This window comes from Jaculus jaculus, chromosome 7 (genome assembly GCF_020740685.1).
Source record: "Jaculus jaculus isolate mJacJac1 chromosome 7, mJacJac1.mat.Y.cur, whole genome shotgun sequence".
In the NCBI taxonomy this organism is placed as follows: Eukaryota; Metazoa; Chordata; class Mammalia; order Rodentia; family Dipodidae; genus Jaculus; species Jaculus jaculus.
Genome location: NC_059108.1, coordinates 141,175,246 through 141,182,233, shown reverse-complemented (window position 1 = coordinate 141,182,233; position 6,988 = coordinate 141,175,246).

Genomic DNA, 6,988 nt, shown 5'->3' with positions numbered 1-6,988 from the left:
GCCTCCGATCTGTGGAAGCTGAGTCCAGGCCCCTGTGGAGAAGAGGACCTGCCTCTACAGGTACCCCATCCCAGCCTCCTGCCACCTCACACAGCTCAGCCACACCCCCACCAAATGTGGAACCACCCTCTCCGTCACTCACCATGCTCTCGGGAGCTCCTGGACAAGCAGCTTCTGCCCTGCTAAAGAACACTTAAGGGAGGCAGCTAGGCCAGGAATGAGGGGAGCCCTGAGTCCCAGCGTGATTCCCACCACTAACCTCAATTTGTTTGGCTGGTTTTGGCTTTGGGTTTTGTTCTTTGCTGTCTATTTTTTTAAATATTTTATTTATATTTATTCATTTATTTGACAGAGAAAGAGAATGGGCGCACCAGGGCCTCCAGCCACTGCAAACAAACTCCAGACATATGCACCCCTTTGTGCATCTGGCTAACGTGGGTCCTGGGAAATCGAACCTGAGTCCTTTGGCTTAGCAGGCAAATGCTTTAACCACTAAGCCATCCATCCAGCCCTATTTTTTTATTTAATTTATTTTTTACTGGCAACTTCCATAATTATAGATAGTAACCCATGGTAATTCCCTCCCTCCCCCACTTTCCCCTTTGAAACTCCATTCTCCATCATAACCCCTCCTCATCTCAATCAGTCTCTCTTTTATTTTGATGTCATGATCTTTTCCTCCTATTACGATGGTCTTGTGTAGGTAGTGTCTGGCACTGTGAGGTCATGGATATCCAGGCCATTTGTGTCTGGGGGGAACATGTTGTAAGGAGTCCTACCCTTCCTTTGGCTCTTACATTCTTTCTGCCACCTCTTTCGCAATGGACCCTGAGCCTTGGAAGGTGTGATAGAGATATTTCAATGCTGAGCACTCCTGTCACTTCTCAGCACCATAGTGCCTGCTTATTTTTGTTGTTGTTTTTGAGGCTGGGTCTCATGTAGCCAAGGTTGACCTTGAACTTCTGATCTTTCTGTCCCTACCTCCCACGTGGTAGGATTTCAGGTGCATGTCACCACATCTACCTGGTTATGTTTTAAACTGTTTTGTTGTGGTTGTTGGGGTGTTGTTGTTGTTTGTGTGTTTATTTTGAGAAACGTTCTCATTATGTAGCCCAGGCCGGTCAGGAACTCACTATGTAGTCCAGAGCGGCCTGTAACTCCCCTCTCAGCGCTCTCGCTGCCTCCGCCTCTAGAGCACTGGTATCACAGGCACGGGCACAGCCAGCTCTCCATCACTGTCTGTGCAACCCTAAGCAAGTCCCATCAACTCACTGAGCCTCAGCTCCCCATCTGGGAAGTGAGAGCTGGCCAAGGTCTCTAGCACATCTTCCAACATTGGCATCCTGCACTCTCACCAGCTGTGGCTCTGCTCCCGTGCACACCTGCTCACTGGCACTCAGACAAGGCTTGATCCATTCTGTCTCTCTTGCTGCTGTGCAAGGCCTGGCTCTCCTATTCCCGTACAAGACAGACCCTGGGGAACAGCAGGGGTAGGATCCCTCTGTGAGAGTCCTCTGGAATGGACACAATGTGTCCTGCCCCTTCCCAGACCCTGGAGACCAGGCCGGGCTGCCCAGGAAGTATGGAGTAAGGTCTCAGATGACAAAGATACCCGGGACACAGACAGTCTGCCAGCCCAGGGGAATCCAGGCCAAGAACAGATAACGCCTACAACACGCCCGCACCCTCGCTGCTGGGTGTCTGGGAGGTAACCACTCCAGGTACAACAGTGTTCTCAGCTGCCTCTGCCAAATCCCTGAGCAGAAGGAAACTGTCAACTAAATAACTCCACTCCTAATCCCTCCCCAGCCTTATCCCCCAAATCCCCCTTCCCCTCAGGGCCCCACGGCTCTCACTGAGCACGGGTGACAGCTGTCCAGATAGTATCAGTCTGGGGCTTCTCCTGACTGTGCCTCACAGATCCCATGAGGACCCGGAGCAGAATGGAGCTGCGGGCCAACTGTCCCGGGCTCTCAGCTGTGGGGCAGTGCAAGGTGGTGGAGGGAAAGGAACCCAGGAACTCTGGAGTTGGGGTCCCAGCTGCTTGAACTTAGAGGCATCATAAACCTTTACATCTATGACTTCCAGTTTGCTGGTTTGCAACTTGGTGTCAGTAATACCTATCTTGCAAGATTGCCCTGGGAATTAACCTCATGAAACTGAAGCAAAGCCACGGCCCTGCTCCAGGTGCTCAGGAAAGGTGGTTACTTCGCGCGGAGAGGTCACCCGCTTGGCTGAGTAATGCACAAAGCACAGGAACACGGTGACACAGGAGTACTTGAAAATACCCTCGAACCAGAACCTCTTTTGGCACTTTATAGTGGACTGGATTCTGTTCGGACTAAGATTTTGCATTTAGTTCAGACAGATGCCAAATTCACGGACCGCTCTCTGGAGGCCGTCTCCAGAACCCTGGAGAGGAATGCCAACTCGGGGCGACTCAGGTTTTCCCCACTTCTGAAGCACATCCCTGATCAGACCGGATTCAGCGGTGTTCAGACCCAACTACATGCCAGCATCCGTTCGGAGCATTCCCACGTCCTGGGTACCCAGCCCCGGTCCCAACCACTTTCTCAGCGTCTCTGATAACTGGGGCCCAGATATCAGCAATGTCGAGAGGTCCCTGGGAGATTCTAACATATGATCTACTGTGTCAGAAGATCTCTAAGGATCCTCCCAGGATCCCCGGAGCCTGCAACCACGCATGATTCCGAGAAGACACTGAGCAAACACTTGGTGAATAAATGAGGGAAGATCCTGGCTCATCTTTTTGCAGCTTCCATATTTGTAAATAATGAGGTGAAAGAAAAAAGACAGGGTTATAGAGATGGCTTCGTGGTTAAGGCGTTTGCCTGTAAAGCCAAAGGACCCAGGTTCAATTCCCCATGTTAGCCAGATGCACAAGGGGGCACATGTGTCTGGAGTTCGTTTGCAGTGGCTGAAGGCCCTGGTGTGCCCATTCTCTTTCTCTCTCTCCTCCTCTCTGTCTGTCACTCTCAAATAAATAAAAAATAAACAAATTTTTTTTAAAAATAAATAAAAATAAAGGAATTTAAAAAAAGACAAAGTTACTGGGTGGAGTGGTATGCACCTGTAATTCCAGCACTCGGGAGGCCCAGGAAGGAAAATCAGGAGGTCACAGCCAGCCTCAACTACGTAGCATGTTCAGGGACAGCCTGGGCTACATGAGACACTGAGACACTGAGAAAGAAAGGAACAAAGAGAAGGAGGGGAAAGATAGAGAAAAGGTTGAATGCAGAGTATCCAGTAGAAGTTTTCACATATGGAAGGGAACACCAGCTGAGCTACGGAGGGCCACGGGCAACCCTCCACCCCCACCATCTGGCCTCGGTTATGCTAGAGGCTGGCCCTGGGTTCTGTAAGCTGTGTTATTTGTTACAGTAGCCATGAACCCAATGCGACTGACTACTGGCTACCCGAAATGTGGTCAGCGCAACGAAGGCTGGATTTTCAACTTTATGTGAGTGTGACATGTGACTTACAGTGCCATCTCGAATACCGTGCAGATGGAGTATCCGTCGCTTATAACCCCAGCTATGCCTGGACACAGCCACAGCGCTCTCACTCACTAACAGCTTCCCCTTGGCTTCAGGGCAGCTCCCTGCCACTCCTCCCGACAGTCATGACCAAACAGATAATCCGCCTCCTCCCGCCAGAGAGCAGGCCTGGGACCCAGGCTCAATCAGCCAGACTTTCCTCTTTGGGAATTTGGTATTTTTACTCAAGGTAGGCTCTCGCTCTAGCCCAGGCTGATCTAGAATTCACTCAGTAGTTCCAGGTTGGCCTAGAACTCACAGCAATCCTCTACCTCTACCTCCCAAATGCCAGGATTAAAGGTATGCACCACCACACACAGCCCTCTCTCTCTCTCTCTCTCTCTCTCTCTCTCTCTCTCTCTCTCTCTGATTTTTTTTTTTCTAGGCAGGGTCTCACTGTAGCCCAGGCTGACCTGGAATTCACTATATAGTCTCAGGGTGCCCTCAAATTCACAGTGATCCTCCTACCTCTACCTCCCAAGTGCTTGGGAGTAAAGGCGTGTGCCACCATGCCCGGCCTGTCTCTGGGAATTTGACTCTTGCTTCAGTCAGACAGGTTGACAGGAGTGTTGATGCCCTAAGACAATGGATTCATTTCTAGAACAGTGGGCTGTGCTGACAACAAAAGTGGTATTATGGTGTGAGCTCAGCGTCATTACCACCATCCTTGCGGTCATCAAAGTCACCGGTACCCAGCAGCTCTGGTACCAGCAGCTTCTCTTGTACATGCATCATTTCTTCATCTGTAAGATGTGACTCATCTTCATCCTACCTTCTTCCAGAGGTTTGTTTTGGTTTGAGACAAAGTCTCATGTAGTCCAGGTTGGCTTCAAACTTGTTATGTAGCTAAGGATGACCTTGAACTTCCATTCTTCTTGCCTTCACACTCTGAGTGCTGAGAGCATATGCGCACCACCATGTGTGGTTTAGGTGGTGGCGGGAATTGAACCTAGGTCTTTTTGCATACTAGGCAAGTATTCTGCCAGTGAGCTATGTCCCTCAACCCTTCTTCCAGAGTTTTTGGACAGACACCAAAGAAAATAACGATCATAAGAAGTTTGATCCAAAGCCAGGCGTGGTGGCGCACGCCTTTAATCCCAGCACTCGGGAGGCAGAGGTAGGAGGATTGCCGAGAATTGCAGGCCACCCTGAGAATACATAGTGAATTCAAGGTCAGCCTGGGCTACAGTGAAACCCTACCTCAGGAAAAAAAAAAAAAAAAAAAAAAAAAAGAAGAAGAGGAGGAGGAGAAGGAGAAGGAGGAGGAGGGGGGGAGGGAGGGGGGAGGGGGAGGAGGATGAAGAAGAAGAAGAAGAGGAGGAAGAAGAAGAGGAAGAAGAAGAAGAAGAAAAACTTTGATCCAAATAAAATAAGGAGCAACTCATGTGTCTTTCACAGGTGTTGCACAGGTTTGGAGGAGTCCTGGAATGGTTGGGGCCCAGGTCACAAGTTTGGAGGAGTTCTGGAATGGTTGGGGCCCAGGTCACAAGCTGTGCAGCATCAGGCAAGACCCTTGTTCTCTCTAGCTTTTGAGTAAGAAATGCCCCTTTGGGTGCTTAACCTTTCAATTTCTTTTTTTATAAATGTATTTTTATTTATTTATTTGACAGAGAGAAAGAGGGAGAGAGAGAGAGAAAGAGAATGGGCGCGCCAGGGCCTCCAGCCACTGCAAACGAACTCCAGATGCGTGCACCCCCTTGTGCATCTGGCTAACGTGGGTCCTGAATCGAACCTGGGTCCTTTGGCTTTGCAGGCAAATGCCTTAACCGCTAAGCCGTCCCTCCAGCCCAACCTTCCTATTTCTATGCACACATGCCAGAAAATTTCCCAGCCTAGACTATGCTGGCCTTGCACCTCTTATCCTCGTTCCTCAGCTCCCCACCTCCCTGGGACGTTACCCTGGGAATACATTCTCATAGCCTTCTGCACTACTCTCCGGTGGTAATTTCGTGGAAGTCGTGGCTGCCCTCTCCTCCACTAGTAGACCATAATCAAAGGCTAGGGCAGAGGCTGCATTCCCCCTTTGCACTTCTGCATCCTCAGCGCCTGGCAGAACCAGAACACATCCGGTGCTCCACAATACTTCCCAGCTGAATGAGTGAATACCCAAGCCCATTCATTGTGCTTCATGAAAACTCCAGATCAATTTCATGTCAGGAAACCCACAGTACCCGTGACTCCATCACAAATTACTTCAGGCTTCTAAAACCCATGATTCATTGTTATCTCAATATTTGTTTTGCCAGGCAGTCTCACTGTAACCCAAGTTGACTTGGAACTCATTCTGTAGTCCAGAATGGCTTCGAGCTCTTGGCGACCCTTCTACCTTGGCCTCTGGAGTGCTGGGATCAAAGGTGGGCATCGCCACACCCTGTTCTGTTATCTCAATTTCTGAAGGAGAGAGATACAGACAGGGCAGGTGAGGTTGACCTCTCTTGGCTCCATGTCTGAGGCCTCAGCTGTGCATGTGCAAGACCCAAAGGCTGAGGGCTGACTCCTCTGACGTCTCAGTACACAACCTGTATAATGATTGATTCTGGCTGCTGGCTGAAGACCTACTTCAGGGAGATGTCAGCCAGAGCATTTTCTCGTGGCCGCCATGTAGTCTGGGCTTCCTCCCAACATGGTGGCTGATGTCTTCAGACAGAGGAAAGTGTTTCAGTTTTGTGACCTGACTTTAAGGGTCTCACAGAATCTACTCATCACAGACAAGTTCCTAAGCTCAGCCCACATCTAGAGGGAGGGGAATCAGACTCAAATCTTTTTAAAAGACAGCTATTGCCATCTTCTTCAGAAACCCTCAAAACTGTGCCTGTTAATGTTCCCTCACAGCAAGAGGGTCACTGGACCCTCACCTGAGATCTCGCCACTCCCTTCTCACCTCCCTGCCCACTCCGCGTGTGGTCCAGTGATATCTGGAATACTAAAGGATACAGTGGGTGGAAAGTTAACAGCTAGGCAACTAAAGGAATGTTGTCATCCGGGCTGGCGTGAGACTTCCATGCTATGGTTGTAGGGTCATCCATATTGCTGTAACTCCCTCCAGTCACGCTCTGTAAGGAAGCCCAATAAACTCATCGGTCACCACGTTGAACTTTGGTGGAATCGTATTTATTTATTTATTTATTTATTTATTTATTTATTTATTTGAGAGTGACAGACACAGAGAGAAAGACAGATAGAGGGAGAGAGAGAATGGGCGCGCCAGGGCTTCCAGCCTCTGCAAACGAACTCCAGACGCGTGCACCCCCTTGTGCATCTGGCTAACGTGGGACCTGGGGAACTGAGCCTCGAACCGGGGTCCTTAGGCTTCACAGGCAAGCGCTTAACTGCTAAGCCATCTCTCCAGCCCTGGAATCGTATTTTTAGTCAGTGTTTGGTCCTCTATCAGGGGGAGTAGGTGATTCTTGGCATCTCCCCCCCACCCAAGA